Here is an 18,887-nt window from a genome sequence, read left to right as displayed (position 1 = left end):
AGTTCTTTAAGGGATTTTTGTGTTTCCTCTTTAAGAGCTTCTAGCTCTTTACCTCTGTTCTCCTGTATATCTTTGAGGGCACTATTTATGTCTTTCTTAAGGTCCTGTATCATCATCATGATAAATGATTTTATATCTGAATCTTGCGTTTCCAGTGTGATGGTGTGTTGTTTATTTTCTTATGCTTGCCCCCCAACCCCCGCCATCTGGTTAACTCTAGTGCTACCTGCCCTTGCTAAATCTAACTGGAGCCTGTCCATCCTGTGATCCTGGTTGTGTCAGAACTCCTCAGAGTCAAGCTGTCTCTATGATCCTGTGATTCTGGGATCCTGGGATCCTAGGCTTGGTGGAAGTGTGGCTTTCTCTGTGTGTTGTGGGACTGGCTACAGAGCTTGTGCCCAAGGTTTGCTCAGAACACTAACCCAGACAGACCAGAAGGAACCGGAGTCACTGGGCTGGTGGAGTTCCTGTGTGCCTGGTCCTGCTGGTCCCAGTTACTCCCAGTGTTGGGACAGATGTTGGTTCCTGCTTACCTCTGACCCTGGGTGTGTCAGAAAGCCTGGGAGTGGAGCGTCCTCTGGGTGTTTTGGGACTGGCTTTGGAGCTTGCGCCCAAGGTCTACTTTCTGATCCTAGGTGTGTCTAAGAGCCTGGGAGTGGAGCTTCCTCTGGGTGTTGTGGGACTGGCTGCGGAGCTTGCGCCCAAGGTCTGCTCTGGACCCCAGCCCAGACAGACCGGCCAAAATTATGCTTCTAAGACCACCATGGTAGATTATACCTATAACCCCACACTTGGAGTGCTGAGGCAGGAGGCACTTATATAAATAAAAATAAATAAATCTTTAAAAATAAAAAAGTTCAAGACCAGCCTAGGTTAGTTAGATAGTGATACTATCTCAAAACAACTAGGAGGAAGGGGATTGTAAGAATGTGGATTCCACCTGTAAACCAGCATGGGTGGGATGAGGAAGAAAGTTGTCAAGAGCCACCCTGGCCTACATAGTTTAGGGCTAGCCTGAACTACTAAGTAAGCTTCTGTCTCAAGGAGGAGTTAAGAAGGGAGGAAGGGAAGAGGAAAGAGGGTGGGAGGGAGAGAGAAAAGAAAGCAGGAGATAGGCACAGGGTAGAAAGCTGTGTCTTGGGTCTTTTTCCCTTCCTAGGGTCTCATCTCAGTCTATAAATGTAAGAGGCTGATTTATAAGCACCAACCCTATTCCCCAAAAGCATGTCTCATCCAGGTAATGAAGTCAAAAGAATCCATCAAATTGAGATGATACTAAAGTCCCGAAGCCCTCATTATTGAGTTAAACTCAATAGTATCACAACATTACAGAAAGGTCTTTGTTGCTGTCATTAAGTTCTCTCTGAACTCATGGTCTGCAGATGGAAATGGCCACCAGAGACACTCAACACTCAAGGTAAGAGACAGTGTGTGTGAGGTAGTCTCACAATGGTACCACTGAGAAACAGTCACTGCTGTCACCCAGGTAATACTCTGAAAACTGACAGAATTAAAAAAAAAAAAAAAAAGCAGTAAACAGTCAATACTGGTTAACCCTAGCTTTACCAAACATGACATAAGCTGGGGTTCTTTCCTCACATACGCCTTTTAATACCACTTACCCCTGGGGCACTTGGAAACCTTAGGGTGCTCAACGCTGTTTTATACTACTTGGAATCAGGACTGCCCGGGTAGAGCTGCAAGACCTGAAAACGTGGCAGCGAGCCAGGACAGCCCTTAAATTTTAATTTCAGATATTAATAAATATGTTTTACTATTTTCATACACACAATCTAATGTATGCCTCCTGACAAATATGCTATGAGAGACAAGTATAAATTTGTATATGTGGTGATGGGAATGGAATATAAGTGCGGGCCAAATGTTATGTGGGCATACTTACACTAAAAACACTGTTTATCTAAAACCCAAGTGACTTTATTTTACTACCCCAGAAAGTACAAATGGTCGCAGCACCCTGAAACAGGCCAGAGGTACAACACTCATACCCAGACTCCACGGAGGTGATGGATAGGGCACAATAAACAAGAGATCTCTGGCTGACCCAAAAGTACTGACAAGAGCGAAGGCAATGAGTAGAATTTCAAGGCAATATTACTGAGCTGGTCTTCCCAGGAATCAGGATGAGATTCTGGCACAGAGCCAGGCTGGTGGGGCCCTCTCTCCTTGGTAGCCCCTGAACAGTGAGGATGTTGAAGAACCCCAATCTGCCAGTGTGTCTGCTGAAGGACTGTGCTCTACAAGTCTGCCCTCAAGGACAAGGACTATGCTTCAACAACTCCATCTTCTTTGCTCAACCTGCTACTGTGTTTGATGAGTATACGTTAAACTGAAGGCTTCTGATCCATCTTTCACTCTAACAAGGTTCTGTCCCAGGGAGCTCATTATTGCTTAATTACAAAGATGCAATCACTAACCATTGCCATCATCAGCGCTGCAATCTTACTTGCTTGACATCGGATGCTAATTTTGTATTATTGCAAGTTAATTATTCTCCTCAGCCATATGTCAGACAGCCACCTGTGCTGGGCTACTTTTGTATCAGGAAATAAGTTCCATCATTTTGTTATGTAGCCCTTTAGAGGTTACAAGATATTTGAACATGTGATCCAATAAGGACCTCTGGCAACTTCATGATCTAGACTGTATCATCCATCAGGTGAGGAAACAGGGGTTAGATAGTAGAGTGACTCACCCTAAGTCACACTGATGACTCATAGGTAACTACTTCAGCCCTATAGGACTTTGTTTTGCCAAAATACAGTATGTTTCCTCAGGTTTCTGATTATTTAAGTCATGATCTTAACATACCATATTGGGAGCAGGGTTAAATTTTTTCCATATAGAATCTTATTTAATCTTCTCAACAGCACATAATTAGTACTATTTCCAATATACAGATAAAGACATGGAAGCTCTATGTTAGTTTGTTAAAAATCATAGAACTGAAAGGTGGCTCAGTGGTTAAGATTACTTCCTACTAGGATGGCAAGCCTGGATGGCTGGACACAGAAGACAAAGGTCATAGTAATCTCCTCTAACTCTAGCTCCAGGAGATCCAATGCCCAGTTCTGGCCTATGCAGGCTCCCTCATGCACGTGCGTGTGCACGTGCGCGCGCGCGCGCACACACACACACACACACACACACACACACATACACACACACACTTTAATCTTAAAATCATACAGCTACTGAGCACCTAAATTCAACCCAGTTCTTAGCTGTGTGTGGTAGTGCACTCTGTTCCCAGTATTCTGGAGACTAGCCAGGCAGATAGCTGTAAGTTGGCCAACATAAGAAATTCTAAGCCAACCAGACTATGCAGCCATAGCATGTATCAAAACAAACAAACAAACAAACCCTAGATATTTCTGGAAAGAAATGAAATTCATGGGGCTGGAGAGATAGCTTGGTAGTTAAGAGCACCGACTCCCTTTCCAAAGATACTGAGTTCAAAACCCAGCAACCACATGGTGGTTCACAACTATCTGTAATGGGATCAGATGCCCTCTTCTGGTGTGTCTAAAGAGAGTGACAGTGTATTCACATGCATAAAATAAATAAATCTTAAAAGAAAAGAAAGAAAGAAAATGAAATTCAGATTCTGTCTCATTCTTCAAATAAATTCTAGATGGATTCAAGGTTTCAATCCAAGTAATGAAAACCATTTTATATATACATAAGACCTTATAATTATAAGACTCAATCTCTAAAAATCAAAGCTGTAAAAATGAAAACTAACACTAATAAGCAAGTTTTAGGGGCTTAAGAGATGTTGATGCTCTGCCAGAGGAACCAAGTTTGGTTCCCAACATGTTAGTCAGGTGGCGAGAAGCCATCAGTAACTCCACCTTCAGGGGGTCCATTGCCACCTTCTGGTTTCCTTGGGCACCTGCAAACACATGTGCACACCTAGACACAGACACAAGTACAAATTAAAATAAAATGAATCTATTTTTAAGGGAAGTACATTGTTCAAATGCCTGGATGACAAAAACAATAAATGAAAAAGACTGGAGCATCCTGAACCATATGGTTATGCCATTAAATGAACCATATGGCTATTCCATCAAATGTACTTTTAGAGATCTATAACACCTGTGCACTTATCTCCATAATCAATGGCACATGTAGAAAGATAGTCATTATAAAAATATTCTATTTCTGGTGGTAGTTATATGAAAACTAAAAGTCCATTTGTACAGAAATGGTCATATAAAGCAAGTCAAGATCTGTTACACTGTTACACACATCTACCTGTGAAATTTATCAAATAAAGGCAAAGAATGGAGACTACCAGTCTGTGATAGTGCACAGCTTTAGTCCCAGCACTCAGGAGGCAGAGGCAGGCAGATATCTGTGAGTTCAAAGCCAACCTGGTCTGCAGAACGAGTTCCAGGACAGCCAAGGCTACACATAGAGAACTCTGTCTCAAAAAAACAAAGATGAAACAAAACAAACAACAAAAAAAATGGAGACTAGCATATAAAAGGAGGATGGTAAATATAGCTCTACATCTATATAGTCTATAAAATATTTTTGGAATGTTATCAAATAAACAACTGTAGTTGACCTTTGACAGGCTGTGAGAATTAGCTTTCTCTAGACAAGAATATAACTTCCAACTCTCAAATATATCTTCTATTCTATGTAGTCTCCAAAGCACAAGGAAGGAGAGACAGTTTTCCTAGTTCACTGAGAGATGATCCTTTAAAATATCTGCTTTGGAACCATTGTTCATTGAAACAGTTGATGAATGACTTTATGGATAGACTATCTTAATACACACACCATTTCTTAAATGAATGTAACCTGTTCTCTGTGGGCTGAGAATAAAGTCACTCACTCAAGTCAAATAGCTTTGACCATAGCAGGAAGTCTGTATCCAAAAATCATGCCTACAATTCATTTCTTGGTGCAGCAGAACTATCAACTCTCAGCTTAGCTACGATGGAGGTAAAATCCTTTGGTGATATGAGGGTCATTGAAGAACAGCCTTATTACAATGAAATCCAATGCCTAAAAATTGTTCTTATTTTGGGCTTGCACCACAGTAAGAGCCAAGATTTTAAACTCGACTAAATACAAAACAAACAAAAAGACTTTATATATTTATGTTCATTTAAGAAAATACTAGTAGTGATGTATTATTTTGAAGTATATAGTTAATATGTTTGGAGTTATTTAAAATTTATATTGAGAAAAACGTATGTATCTTCAGTATTGCTGTAGACAAGCATCTACATAAGACTGTTAAATTGATTGTTGTTTTATATCAAACAGCTTTTATAATACTTATTTTTATTGTTATACTATTTTATAAATTTTAAGGAATATGACAAAAAAGATATTGTAGGTATTGAAGGGGGGTCCCTGGGAGGAATGGGGATTCAAAAGGGAAACAAGAATGTGATTTAATTCTATTTACTTAAAATATGTTTTTAAATGTTAACAAATTCAGATAAATTGAAATCATGTAACTTTTCTCATCATAATGCAATAAAAGTTTAAAATATCTGCTTTGAAAAAAGTCTGCTTTGAAGGTGAGCAGGGATGGAGAGAATAACTCTGGAACAGGAGACTAGGGGGGCAACATTTGAAACATAAATAAACAAAATAATTATTTTTTTTTTTTAAAAAAAATCTGCTTTGAGGCCTGAGCTCTAGCTCAGTTGGTGGACTGCTTGCCTCGCATTCAGGAAGGCCTAGGTTCAACCCGCCATGGGTAATCTTGGTTATGAACTTGACAGTGTCAGGAATCGACTAAAGTAAAAGATGTTGGGCACTCCTGTGAAGGATTTTCTTGATCTGATTATTGGAAGCAAGAAGACCCACTCTACATGTGGATGGCATCTTCTGATGGCAGCCAAGTTAAAAAAACATGGAAGAACCTTCCTTCACTTTTTACCTGCTTGCTCTCACTCTCTAGAACCTACTTCTTCGGACTCCAACATCCCTGAAGAGCAACAGCTCTCCAGGAACACCCCAGGACTCCAGTGCCACACTGGCACTGCTGAGACATCCAGCTAATGGATTAAGCAACTACCAGACTCTGCCTACTGGTTCAGCTATTGTTGGATTACCTAGACTGCATCCTGCAAACCAATCTAATAAATCCCTTTTGTGTGTGTATGTAGATAGATAGATATAGATAGATAGATGGATGGAGATAGATGGATGAATGATAGGGGCCAGAGGCTATTTCAAAGGATTCTAGTTCAAATCCCAGCACCCACATAGTGTGTCACAACCATCCAAAGCTCTAGTTCCAGGAGATCCAACACCCTCCTTTAGCTTCCAAGGGCACTGGACACACATATAGTACTGCTCCTTTACAGAACTTAGACTAATACAGTCCCCAATACTGAATAAAACTTGTGATCACAACACATAAGAGATAGAAGCAGGAATGTCAGAAGTTCAAGATCATCCTGAGCTAGGGAACCAGTCAGCTGAAGATACACAATACACTTTAACCAAAAATGAGGCAGAACTGGCAAGATGGCTCAGCTTTTCACCATGCCTGATCTCCAGGACCCACATGGTAGAAGGAGAGAACAAACTCCCCAAGTTGTCCTCTGCTATCCACATGCATGCCATAGCATGTATGAAAGAACCTGAAAAGTAGTTTGGTAAGAATGCTTCTTGTGCAAGCTTGAGGACCTGAGTTCATGTACCAAAACATGTGTAAAAAGCCAGACCTGCCACATGTGCCTGAAACCCCAGCACTGTGTGGGAGAGACAGGAGTATCCCAGGACTTAACTGCCATCAGACTAGCTTCCAGTAAAGAGAGACTCTGTCACAAAGGAATAAGTTGCTTGTTCATGCCCATCTCTCTCTAACCTCTACACATGCAAGCACAGGCAAGAGAAGATAAACACACCCATGCCATGTGCATACACACCATAAACGTATACATCTCCATCTTTCTTCATCTGCTCTGCTTTATCCCTTCACATGACTGAGCTGTAGGGAGGAAATAAATATCCCATCACACCTCTGGGCTGCTCTTTCCAGCTCATGGAGTACATCACAATTGTCTCTGTTAAACCAAGTTGAAGTATAGCAATGTCTAAAAGATTTCAGGTCATTAAGACTTAGCATCTCGCCGGGCGTGGTGGCGCACGTCTTTAATCCCAGCACTTGGGAGGCAGAGGCAGGCGGATTTCTGAGTTCGAGGCCAGCCTGGTCTACAGAGTGAGTTCCAGGACAGCCAGGACTACACAGAGAAACCCTGTCTCGAAAAACCAAAAAAAAAAAAAAAAAAAGACTTAGCATCTCTCACAAGTGAGTGTCTACTGTATGAAAGGCAAAACGGGGGTCAAATAATATTTTTGACATGGATAAAAGCAGACCTCTCACACATCTGCACTGTTTAATCTTGCAACACTCAGGGCATCTTCACAAGGAAGCAGGAGCCAGTCATTTCTCTCCACTTTCTAGAGATAGTACTGGAAACCAAGGAGTGACTCCTCTCAGGTCATGCTGCACCTAAGGGATCTTACAATACTCTCCTGACTCTAAATCAGAGATGCTGTCAGGACAAACAAGATCTCGGAATATAAGACCCTACCAGGCAAGCCTGGGACAAGTACCAAGGCTGGCTGGACCCATGCCATGGATTTGAAGTGGGCCAAGGAGAGTTCTAAAGTTGACCTCTGAATACAGGGCTGGGCTGTAGCTCAGGAGACAGAGTGCTTAACCAGCACACACCAAAGAAAACCTAGGATGATGATGATGGCCACAGCTCTATCTCAGGACTTAAGAGCTAAAGACAAAAGAATAAATAATTCAAAAGTAATCTCTCATGCTCAATCTCAATTTTGAGGCCAACATGGATTATTTAGAGATCCTCCTGTTTTAGAAAAAGAAAAAAAAATTTAGCCATCGGTGGTGACAGACTCCTTTAATCCCAGCACTCAGAAGGCAGAGACAGGTGGATCTCTGTTTGAAGCCAGCCTTGTCTTCAGAGTGAGTTTCAGCAGAGCCAGGGCTGCACAGAGAAACCCTCTCAAATAGATAGATAGATAGATAGATAGATAGATAGATAGATAGATAGATAGATAGATAGATAGATAAATGTTAAGCCTAATAAAAATGGTAGGCCTAAGATCTCCACAGCATATTTTTTAAAATCAAGACAAAATTTCTTCTTCACATACTGTATTTTATATTCTTATTTCTTAGAAATGGGAAGTAGATTTGAAATCAAACATGTATGAAAGATTAAAAATAATACACAAAACTGCATTCAACAATCATTAAAACAAGCAAACCTCTGACTTGCCCCTCAGTGCTCTTTCACCTGCTCTGTGATAGGCTGGAGGGATGTCATTTTCCACCAACAGGTAGGTAAGTGGGGGCAGGGGAGCACTGCTCAGAGAGCAGCCCCCTCGTGGTTAACTCGAGCAGAACTCATCCATTTCATACTGTCTGGGGGCAGGTGCTTGACAGAGGCTTGCAGCACCTGCACATCCTGGCATTCTGTTTCCTGGGGAAGAGAAAACAGCCCTCCTGCTCATTAATCCTCTCTAAGGCAGGAGCTTCGGTTTGCAAAACAGATTTGCAGAACAGATCTAAAAAAGGTCTTTTCAGACCCAACGTGCTGTTTGTGGCATTCAGAAAGGCAAGTTCCTTCGGTTGTCCGCCATCCACAAAAGCATCACCCCCACCAAGTCTGGGGTTTGCCCCACAATCCTCTAGTTTTTGTTCTCCAAAGCGAGGCCAAGGGCTAATACTTTCTCCGCTGAAGCCTTCCCGTGCCTGGCTGACTGGACAGGAAGGGCTCCTTATCAACCTCTTCAGTCTCCTACATCACCCTCGCCACCAATCCTCACCCCATCCCCCACACAGCTAATCCTACAATGCAGCCTGGCCATGCAGGCATAGGTCAGAGCTATTGTCCAGAATAGATCCAAGCATTCCCCCTGATGTCCCTGCATCCCAGAGACGAGAGACCTACCACAGACATATCTCCTCCCTGCCAAAGACTACCATGTCAAACCGGACCCTTCTCTCAGCTACTCAGATTCACTTTTCACTGATGCAGGAGCAGCTTTAGACGTGTCTCCATGGTCTGGGAGACAAACGGATGAGGATAGTGGATGAGGATAAAGCACACACACGTCTCCCAGGAACAACGATCTGCCTGGCACTTAAATGCTTTACCTCTGGCCCACTTCATTCGTAGAACAGTCCTCTAGGGAAGGGTTTCTTAAACACCACCACTCTCAATAAACTTTTATAGCTGCAATGAATAAAGAAAATATAATGCATGCACAATGCATGAGTTTTAGTCAGCTATAAAGAAGAATAAAATCTATGACATTTGCAGGAAAACGAAGGGAGCAGGAGATGATCAAGTTAAGGAAAATAAGTCAGACTCAGACAAATGTTGCATGTTTGCTATCATGTGCAGAACCTGCACTACGAGTATGTGTGTTTGTGTGTGTGTGTGTGTGTGTGTGTGTGTGTGTGTATCCGTGTCATGAAAGGTTAAGGGGACTCTTTGGGATGAAGAAGGGGACTACTGGGAGGGAGGAGGGGAACAATAGAAGATGAAAGAGGTGAATATGGTCAAATTAAGTATTCCAATGAAATATCATTATTAAACCCATCACCATGCAATATTCATATGCAAACACTTTTTCTATCGTTGTGTGTTAGAGAGAGAGCCAGAGAAAGTGGTGGGGAGAGAGAGCACGGGTGCACACGGGCTACAGCAAGTGCGCAGCTGAGAGGGCAGCTTTCAGGAGCCCGTTCTTGCCTTCCATTGTTTTGTGTCAGGGCTTTCCCCTTGTTTCTGCTGTGTGCTACACACTTCAGGCTATTTGGCTTGAGAACCTGAGGGAATTTCCTATCTCCACCTCCCAGCTTGCCACAGAACTGGAAGTAGAGATGTAAGCCACATCCAGCTATGTATATAGGTTCCAGAAAACAAAGTCAGGTTGTCAGGCATGCCACAGTACTGTTTTCATCCACTGAGCCACCTCACTAGTACGACAGAAATATAATTAAGATTTCTCATGTGTAAAGCACTTCTAGATTGCTAAGTGCTTTCTCATGTATCTTGGAAAATTCTTATGAAACAGATAGGGTACAAATTCTCCCACCACACATACACACACACAGCTTGCCCAAAGCCATATGTCACCTGCAGATTTTCTGCCAGAAATGTATCTTGAACAGCCCCTCTGCTCCACCCTTGTCCCTCCTACACCACAGTAGATTAGGCCTCCAGCCGCTCTCATGCTGTAGGCTACAACAGACTTCTAGACTGGTTCACTACCTGTCTACCAAGGATTTGTGCTCCAAGAGCCTACTAATTCTCAGCCTTCCAGACGAGTTGAGTTTAAACTCCATAGGTGAATACACTCTTAGAGTCTGACCCACATGTGCCTCTCTCTAATCCCCACAGAACCCAAGGCACCACCATAAGGGCTTGTCTCTTTTCTCCAAATAGTCTCTGCCCTTAGGGCATTTGTAAGATCCGGGTAAACAGGGACATCTCAGAAAAACACCGGGAGGCCAGGAATTTCCTTAATAAGATAAGATCAGGAACTTTAGGAAGGTAGTGGGAACTCTCCGGGAAGAGAAAGGCTAATTAACATTCCTCAGATCACAGGGTGAGAAACTACTTGCGGGTAAGGGCACATTCTGCAGGGGAGACCTTTGCCCACCTTCAGACAAGGGAAGTCCTTGCCACCTCATTCCCTAAAGACCAATCAGTTTAAAAAGTCACACTGTTCTACCAATCACATTGTGTCTAATGGCTGCTGCCCTGAAATTTGTATAAAAGCTCACTGAACAAGCTGTGCAAGGTCACCTCCTTTCCTGAGGGTCTGGGACGGCCTCAGTGCACTGAAATAAAAATCCTCATGTTCTTTGCATCGATCAGGCTCCATGTGATTCACTCAGGGAGTCTCTGGTAAGCTAAGGCTCGTCAGGGTTTTACATATTCATCCTTGAGTGTGTCCTTCCCTCCAAGGCATAGCCTTCCTAATGCTGAAGAATTCCTTATCTTCACAGATGAAGCTCCAAAAAAAACATACGATAGTCCCTCCTCCACATTTCCCCAGCCCTCTGTAAGGACAAAGCCCTGTCATCCAGCACACTATAAATATTATCCATTTGTCAGTATCCATTTTCCATAAACACTGAGATTCTCAAACTAGAATTCAGTGAGCATTACTAAAGAAATAAGCTAAAGCTGGAGTACCTTTCCAGGAGTTCTAGACTTCAAGATGTCTAGTTAATCAAGAAGCCTAGCAAAGACGCTGCAGGGCACAATGAAAGGACTAGGGAAAAGATGTACATAGGTAAAAATCACCAAGAGATGGAACCCAAAGAAAATCCTGAACAAAATAAATAAATAAATTCTGGGAGTTTACCCAGGGACAGGATGTCTAGGGAGCAAAGGCAGAGGTCTAAAGCTCTTTTAAGATAAATGGATAAATAACTGGCTACTGGCATTTAAACTAGAGAATACAGGGGTGACAGCCAAACCTCAAATGAGGGGCCAGGAGCACAGCTTTCTCCTATATCGAGTTTTCAATATTCACCAAACGCCCTACCAAGATCCATCCTCTGACCTTGCACATCTGCTTCTAGGAATGCTCCCAAGGAACGATTCCAAGATCTGCAGAAGGATATGCTGATGAGAAAGTTCACTCCACTATCGCAGTGTGACTCAGCCCTCAAGATGGAGGGAAGGGCAAAACTCCCTTCTGTACGAGGAAGATACACTTCAGGACCTAGGAGCAAAGCCTCTGGGGGTGTCTGCCGGGGAGTGTTTAAGTTCCTCACTTAATGTGGGAAGACCTACCTTATCTACTCACCCACATAAAAAGGCTGTTTCCTGACTGCAGATGCCAGATGACCACTGCTGCAAGCAAGCTCCTGCTGCCATGTCGTCCCTCACTATGATGGACTGTACCCTTGAACTAGGAAGGGTCCAGCCTTCCTTATCTTTAAGTTACTTCTGCCAGGGATTATATCAGGGCAACAAGGCAAGTACCTAATACATTATAAAAGATATACTTGGGGGAAAAATAAACATTTTTAAAATCTTTACCTCAGGGTGGTGATGTTACGTAGCTAAAGAGGAATGATTATCAGCCGTGTAGGTCGCAGAAGACAGAATTCCCCTTCATTTTGGACCTCACTTCCCACTTCCCTGTTAACTTTAAGAAGGGGAATATCACATCTTCCCCCACTTAAGATTTAAATTATGATATGACAAGGTAAAGGTTTCAGGGCTTTGCTGAGGTCCGTTAAGGGAAGGCTGCTTAGTCCAGTTCTACCTCTGGTCCTTGAGAGAAACGTGACATTCTGATCGTTACACACTGTCTCATTAAGAGTTAATCCAGCTAGGCTTGTCAATCACTTGCCCCGGAAAGCACTCTCTAGGAAAGCTGATTCAGCTGATGTCAAGCTAAGGAGATGGGAGGAATAATTATCCTCTTACTGAGACCTTCCCAGAGCACCCTTACTCTCTCCCATACAGCAGTGCGTGAGGCTGCCTGTTTTCTAAGTTCTAACTCAAAAGGTGTAACTTCTTTCTGTTCGTCCTACTTTTGGATACTGGTCAAAGCCTTTCTGTGTTTTCCCTGACACTCTGGGCTTTTCAGGCTTTTGGGGGGAAGTCCCCCTTCCCATTCTGTCATAGAGGCATTCCCCAACCTGCACGGCTGAACGACCAGCATTCTCAGACCCAGATACCAATCTCCCTCCTCCTGTTCTTCATCTCCCTCCTCCTGGCAGCTGCCAGGATTCAGGGCTTGCCAACCCTGTTGGGTTTTTTTCCTCTCAAATGCTAATAAAACTTTTCTTGAGCTTTTTTTTTTTTCCAACTCCATTTCTAGATTGTTTTCTTTCCATTATTAAGAATGCAGAAGGGAACCCTGATTTCCCTGGTAACATTAAGATGAGGAAGAACTTATTTTCTTGCTTATACATTTATGTATCTTCCATGTTTTCTTTGAAAGATGACTCACTGAATAAACAGGACTTATTTAGAAAAGATGCACATCCTTAAACTCTCACGGGACTCAAGAGTGGTAAAAGAAATGCAGGTGATTGGGTACACAAGTACAGTGCTAGTGACCATCCACATTCAAATGGCTCTCCAAAGCCACAGCAGGCACGACTCTCACGCAGGGAATTCACTACTGTGACTTCACTCTAGGAGAAAAACTGAACAAATGGAAAATGTTAACTAAACAAAAATGTAAATTGCCTCTTAGCTAACAGAGTAAAGAACTGGAAGCAATACAAATGTCCGAACTGGGTTAGTTCGTATAGAATACACACCAAGTTATACAGGGCAGCCATTAGAAATGCCAGTTATGAAAACTATGTAGAAATATGAAATAATGTGAGCAATAAAAAACAAATGCACAGAGCTGCACTTAGGATCACAGTTATGTGTGTGAACAAGGGAATCTGAAAGTAAAACATATGCTGTGTTGGAATGCGGGATGCTGGGCGTGTTATGTTTTACAGACTCATCTTTTTGTAACACTAGATACACAACCCGTGTTTCCAGTGTTAATTAAACAGGAAAATAAATTGACAATAGGAGTGCAATTACTGTCAGTGTACGCCATGTCCCTTCATCTCTTTTTCCTCTTTGGTGGCACATACCTTTAGTTCCAGCACTCGGGGAGGCAAAGGCTGATAAACTACTGTGAGACCAGCCTACTTACTCTACACAAAGGGCTCCAGGCCAGCCAAGGCTACATAGTGAAGCTCTGCCTTCAAAAAAATAAAATCAGGGATGGAGAAATAGCTCAGCAGTTAAAAGCACATATTGGTGCTGGAATGGTAGCTTACTGGTTGGTTAGGAGCACTTGCTGCTGTTTTAGAGGACCCTGGTTCAGTTCCCATCATGGCTCAAACCAGCTGTAATTCCAGTTTCAGGAGACCTAAGGCCCTCTTCTCACCTCTGCAGGCACCAGGCACACATGTGTATACAGATATACATGCAAGCAAAACACCAACACTCAAATAAACAAGTTAAAAAATAAATTAAAACAAAAGAGGTTTATTTGCCTAGCTGGGGTGGCACACAAGTTTAATCCCAGCACTGGGGAGCCAGAGGCAGGCAAATTTCTGTTAGTTCAAGGCCAGCTGGTCTACATAACTAGTTCCAGGACAGACAGGGCTACACAGAGAAATCCTGTCTCAAAAAGCCAACCCCCCCTGCCCTGAAAAAAAAAAAAAAAAAGCACATGCTGTTCTTACAGAGGACTGGGACTTGACTTGGTTCCCAGCACCCACATCAGGTGGCTAACAACTGCCTATAACTCCAGCTCCAAAAGATCTGACACCCTCCTCTGACCTTCAAGAGCACTGGCACACATATAGCATACATACACAGAGAAACATACATACACATAAATAAAAATAAAATAATACCAATTTTAATTAGTGTTATTATACACAGACAGTTGTTTCAATTTTTAAAAAAATCGGGAACTTAACACAAGTCCTAAGTGAAAACACCCTGGTGATTGCTTCAAGGTCTATAATGAGGTATCCAATAATGTTTGTTTTTTTAAGCAAAGAACAGTTAAGTATGCCATTGTGACAAAACAGATAGCAGTGTTTCTAACACTGCAGATGAAATCAATGTCCATAAGCCAGGATGGTAGAAGCACTGTTACCAAAGCTGAAGTAGCTGGTGAGCAGATGGAATTTTATAAGACTCTGAAGGCAGAAAGATGGACATAGTAAACGCTCAGATCAGAAGAGGCTTAAAGGGAGCAGATCCACTTGGTTGTTTGTCCAAAATACTTAACCACCCCTGTCTGACCTTCACAGAAGGCAAACTCCTCTGCAAGCAGCAGCTGCAGGCTTCTCCTCCTGCCTCCCCCACCGGTCTCTGCCTGCAGTCCATGCTGCGCTGTGCAGCCTGCAGCCTGCACCAAAGATGATGCATAGGCCTAACTTGCACCTTGCAACCTTAGAATTCTTCTACAGAGGAAAACATGAAGCTGGCGCATGCACGCAGGCATGCACACACACACACACACACACACACACACACACACACACACACACACACACACACGGCATGTACCTTGTAATGCAAAGGGTCTGCCCCCCTGAAGTCAATGTGGCCTGAGCAATGACAGGACTCTGAATGCAGTCGCCATGGAGGAGATCCATTTCCGCAGGAGTGTGAACCTTTTGTGCTTCCAAACAATGGGTGTCCGCAACAGAAACCTACAATTTATCTACTGTATGCCCTGCTGCCCACAACACTGCCCTCTGTTCCAATGGAGGAGAGCTGTTTTGTTGGACTGGCTGAGATGCAGCATGCCACCACACAGAGCAACTCCTCTAGTCAGGGAGAAACTGAACTTGGCATTTGTAGCCTGTGATGTTGCCTTTAGAAATATCCCCTGTACAAGAAGCAATGTGACTCTGCCACAACCTGCTAATGAATTAATCTGATCCCATCATTGTGACTTGCAAATCTCCCTCAGGGTTCCCTGCTGCCTTCACAAAGTCATTTGTAGGATGAAATATAGTGCTCTCACTGAGAGAGGACATTGAATTCAAACTGCTTGAGTCAGGAGCCCATATCTATTCTTTTATTATTTCTGTGTGTGTATGTGTGTGTGTGTGTGTGTGTGTGTGTGTGTGTGTGTTGCACTTTGTCTGTATACGTGTGTGTTTGTGTATGTGCATGTGTGTGCATGTATGCTCACCTATGCCTGCATGTGTGGAGGTCAGAGGTTGAGTTCAGATGTCTTCCTCTATCATTTCCTCCCTGATTTTTTGAGTCATAGACTCTCACTAAACCTGAAGCTTGGTGTTTGTCTTGGCTAGCTGGCCAACACGTCCCCAAGATCTGCCTGCCTGCCCCCAACACTCCAGCAATGTTAGAGGTACAGGAGCATTGCCCTACACCCAGCTTTCTCAGCTGGAGCTCAAAGCTCAAGTCAATAAGGTGCACAACACAAACACCTTATTCACTGAGCCATCTCCCTGCCCTGGTCCCTATGTTCCTTTATTTGCAAATAAGAATTGTAATGATACCTACTTATAACTGTGCCTACCAAAGAGCCTGTCATTCAAGAAATGCTCCGGAAATGTGTAGAACTGTGTTATTATTATTACTGCCAGACTTCCTAGCACATGCCAACTTCCTAGCAGGGGCTACAGAACCCAGCTCCTGCACAGCTCTCTGGGTTTGTTTCTTGCAGTGTTAATGTCGCAGCTGCCGCTTGTATCACAAGCTCTAGTAAGCTCCTAGAGTGTAGGCTGAGGTGGGCTCATTCCACCACACATTTAATTGCCAGGGCATCTTCTGGTGGTTGGCTGCTAAGAAGGACCTCTGAAGTCCCCTCCTCCTGTGAGTTAGCCACTCCCTCTTTTGTGTGTCCTCTATGGTCTCCAGTAGTGGGTCTCAACCTGTGGTTTGGGACCCCTTTGGGGGTTGAACAGCCTTTTCACAGGAGTTGTATATCAGATATCCTGCATATAAGATACTTACATTATGATTCATGACAGTAGCAGAATTACAGTTTTGAAATAGTAAGGAAATAAATGTATGGTTGGGAATCACCTCACATGAAAAACTCTTAAGGAGTCTTAGCATTAGGAAGGTTGAGAACCACCGTTCCACACCAACATTTTCTTCTATTTCTTGGTTTACTACCTGTTCTCTCCTCTAGGCCTTAGGACAAAGGCCCCTGTGAATATCTACTTATATCTTTATAATCTGGCACTCTGATAGACTCTAAGAAAGAAAACTTGGCCAATATTCACAAACCCACAGATGTCCTTCTGAGGCAGTAAGCACCAGAATAAGGATATTAAACCCTTTGACCCAAAGAGAAGAAATTGGAGAAGAATATAACCAAAGGGAAGAAAATGTGAGTTTCTCAGGAAAAACCATTCCTTATTATGATCCAGCATCTCTATACTGGGGAGAGGGAACAGAAGTGACCTGGACCTGGTTCTAAACTAGCTGCTGCTGATCACTTAGTGAATGGACAATGCTCTTTCTTTGGTCAGGGAGATAGGGGATGGACAGATGGCTTCAGTAGTTAAGTGCACTCACTTTTATCCTGAAGGTCCTGAGTTCAATTCCCAGCACCCACAGAGCAGCTGACCATTGTCTGATACCCTCTTCTAGTATGCAGATGTATATGTAGAAATATACATACATATATATGATACATATATATCACATATATATGATACATATATATCACATATATGTGTGTGTATATATATATATATATATATATATATATATATAATAAAATCATAAAACCTTTCTTTGGGAAATAAAAAAAAAAATGACAACAACAAACACTTTCTTCAAGATAAAAAATAATCCTAACAAGGAAAGCATCTCACCTTGCCTAAAACAGGCAGGATTCTTTTTTCGGTTTGTTTATTTTTTGGAGTCAGGGTTTCTCCACATAGCCAAAGCTATCCTGGAACTTGCTCTATAGATAAGGGTGGCCTCAAACACACAGAAATCTGCCTGCCTCTGCCTCCCGAGTGCCAGGATTAAAGAAAGGCACAGTGCACCACCACCACCCAGCCTTAAGAGTGGCCAGTATTCTTAAAGACTGAGCCATCTCTCCAGCCCTGGATTAACATTTTTAAAAAGATCTCCCAGGTTCCTACAGGAGAGAGTGTCCTGCTATATGGACAAGTATAAACAGTAAGAAAAGTTAGGAGGCTACTCAGATAGCCTAGCTGAAAGATAATGTGGTCAGGACTAGGAGAAGGGATACATTGGGGATTTTGAAGACAAGATAGGATTTGCTGGAAGACTAGATAACGATGAGTCAGAAAGGAAAAGCTTGAAAGGTTAAGAGCGAGATATTTGAGTGTGTGGAGGGAGTTAAGTGAGAAGTGAGAAGCCTGGAGCAGCAAGTCTCAAGTGGAGGCAAGTTTAAGAGTCTCCTGTTTCAGACAGACTTCAGGCAGAAGGCCATTAGCAAAAGATGGGTACTCGTTATTTAAGTGACTGATTAGGAGAGGGCAACTGTGAATGTGAGGAAGCAGAAAAGTGAGGGGAAGGTTCAGAAGTGGGTGTGAGTGGGGCCCTCAGGATACACACTCGAAGATCCTTAGAGACACAGAATGAGGCCCAGAAAGTAGAGTGGCCAAAACTGCAGTGATTCAGTCTTGTCAAAGCTGTTGAGAGAGCTAGGAAGGCGGTTCTGTCAGTGAAATGCTTGCCAGGAAACATCACGGCCTGAGCCTGATTCTAAGAACACGTATAAATAAGCCAGGCATGGTGACACAACTGGAGAAGAAAAGAGAGGCAGAGGCCAGACCAGCACTTATTGTTAGAGGCCAGACATATTGGTTGGTGAGCTCCAGACCAGTAAGAGACTCTCTCACAAACTAAGGTGGAGGGGCTGGAAAGATGCATCAGCAATTAAGAGCACTTCCTGTTCTTACAGAGGACCCACTTTGATTCCCAGCACCAACACGGTGGTTCCACCATTAACTATCCTACATGTTGTGCACATAAAGTAATACAGGCAGACACACATACATATAAATAAATAAAAATAAAAGGACACGATTGAGGAAGGCATTCATGGTAGCCCCAGACCTCTACAGCCATGTGTGCATATCTACACACACACACACACACACACACACACACACACACACACACACACACAAACACAGATTTGCCATGAAGGCTACAGGATGATAGTAACAAGGAAGTTCTGGTGAAGGAGCAAGAGATGAGCAGAGTGAGGGCAGAGCAAACTTGTGGACAACCTAGAAATTTATATTGGAAGTGAGCCATAGAAAGGTAGAGCTGGGGTGGCCAGGGCTATAATAGCAATAGGTTCTTAATTAAGAAAAGAAT

General features: G+C 42.9%; 1 protein-coding gene across 5 annotated transcripts in view; it reads right to left on the bottom strand.

Annotated features, from left to right (window-relative positions):
• The window catches only part of Rab30 (RAB30, member RAS oncogene family), a 95,259-nt gene that overhangs the window by 25,201 nt on the left and 51,171 nt on the right, over nt 1-18,887 (bottom strand). The window contains exon 1 of one of the 5 annotated variants that reach the window (XM_031387382.1): nt 15,108-15,126. The exons of the other annotated variants lie outside the window; for them this stretch is intronic. The gene's annotated coding sequence lies outside the window, so the exon portion shown is untranslated. Of the gene's footprint in view, nt 1-15,107; nt 15,127-18,887 lie in introns of those variants that run through there. 5 annotated transcript variants of the gene reach the window in all.

Source organism: Mastomys coucha, unplaced genomic scaffold (genome assembly GCF_008632895.1).
Source record: "Mastomys coucha isolate ucsf_1 unplaced genomic scaffold, UCSF_Mcou_1 pScaffold21, whole genome shotgun sequence".
NCBI classification, from domain to species: domain Eukaryota; kingdom Metazoa; phylum Chordata; class Mammalia; order Rodentia; family Muridae; genus Mastomys; species Mastomys coucha.
The sequence above is the reverse complement of the archived record's forward strand: the minus strand, read 5'-3'. Positions and strand labels throughout refer to the sequence as shown.